The sequence below is a fragment of the Malus domestica genome, chromosome 03 (genome assembly GCF_042453785.1).
Source record: "Malus domestica chromosome 03, GDT2T_hap1".
NCBI lineage: Eukaryota > Viridiplantae > Streptophyta > Magnoliopsida > Rosales > Rosaceae > Malus > Malus domestica.
Window position 1 is genome coordinate 27781563 of NC_091663.1, and position 1669 is coordinate 27783231.

The following is a 1669-nucleotide window of genomic DNA, read 5'->3' on the forward strand; positions in this document are numbered from 1 at the left end:
GAAAAACCTTTAACATTGGCATGGTAATTGGATATTAGTTGGCCCTAGGAAAAGTAAATAGGATTGTTGTTGGTGGATTCATAACCTAAGACTTCCATTGTTTCTCAATTTCTTCTTGTGTGGTGTGTAATTTTAATTAATTGTCTTATATTTTTTTTGTTAATTATAGTCTTAATCAATTATTCAATTCAATCTATTCTTTGTTTGTTTAATATAGTCTAGCGGTTAAATGGGTGTAAAAGCAATCCATGTAGGATCGACCTCGTATTTACATATATTATTACAATTGATTCGTGCTCTTGCGAGTTTGATTTGGTTTAAATTAATCTATTCTTTAGGTTAGTTTAAATATACATCAAAATGCATAGACAGTGATCTCACTCATACCACTCAATACTCTGCCTTATCCACTCATGCTTATGTACCGAAATTTTGCAGTTGAATTCGTTTCTTAAACATCTCAAGATTTCTACTACTAAAAATAGACCATAAATTTGTTGACAAACTCTACTTACAGTCTGATTTAAAGCTACTGTTCAAATACACCGTTCATATCCAGAACCGCATTGGCTAATGCTGTTGCAGGAACGGCTCTTGAACTGAGTTGGTTGTAACATCTCTCTCAACAAGATTCTGTTCACTAAGAAATTCCCTGCCAAAAGGTGTCTGCTCAAACCTTAGATTAAGACGAGAAGAAACATGGTTCAGACGCTGGAACAAAGGGTGGTGGAGGATCCATCAGAGTCGGGACCACTGGGACGGTCAGTTCCCTAAAGACGAGAATTAGAGTCCATCAAAGTCGTATCTCCGACGTGTGCATCTTCCAGAAATTAATAAACATCAAACAGCTTCTTTTTCTGTTCCCTGTGGTGCTAGCAGCAGTGGAAGCAGCAATGGCATTAATCCGAGAAACCCTGAAGTTTCCCAAAAAACAAAAACCATACTGAAAAATACTAGTCAAATCCCGATGCTGAGCTCTGATCATGCTGGTCTGGATAAAACTCCTATAGGCAGAAAAATAGTGAAAAAGGAACTTACATTGTTGAAGTTGTGGACATAAAAATGTGGGAGCTCGGACAGAGCATGGGCTGGCCCTATAACAAACCGACTGAAGAAGTTGGGTTTCTCAAAGCTATCTGAAAGCATTGTCTAACCTGGCAATTTCTTCCCATCAGATCTTAGATTCCTGTAACTGTATGCAGAAATAGTAGTTGGTCGATTGTTCTCCGAGACTTCCACCATAGAACATACACTTGCTAGGAGCTTTCTGCCTCTCTTTTTCTTCTTTTGTGGTTTTATAACTGATTCAAAAGTCGGTTTCAAATATGAAACCGGGTCTTTGAGTTGGGGCTGAGCCTTTTGCGAGCTACACTGGCTGCTTAGTTCGAGCTGGCTGAAGTGCTCGATTTCTCTCATTATGAGGGATCCAACAGTTCCCTTGGTGCCTATTTCCACAGGAGCATATGCCGCCATCTTTGCAGTGTCTCTGGTGACAACAGTGCCGGATTTATACATGTTCGGTTCTGTTGAAGTTGAAGGGGTGGCTTGTGGATGACGAGAGGTGGTTTTGGATTCAGTACTGGTGAGGAAATTGCTTGGCTTTCGGGACATCTGGTGTTTAGCCTTTGGTATTTAACAAGGATTATTTACCTTATGTTCTTTAAGTGAA

The 1669-nt window shown here is 39.4% G+C and overlaps 1 pseudogene; it reads left to right on the forward strand.

Annotated features, from left to right (window-relative positions):
• Positions 1 to 229: 229 nt before the first annotated feature.
• LOC114824209 (uncharacterized) lies at positions 230 to 1244 on the forward strand (annotated as a pseudogene).
• Positions 1245 to 1669: the final 425 nt, after the last annotated feature.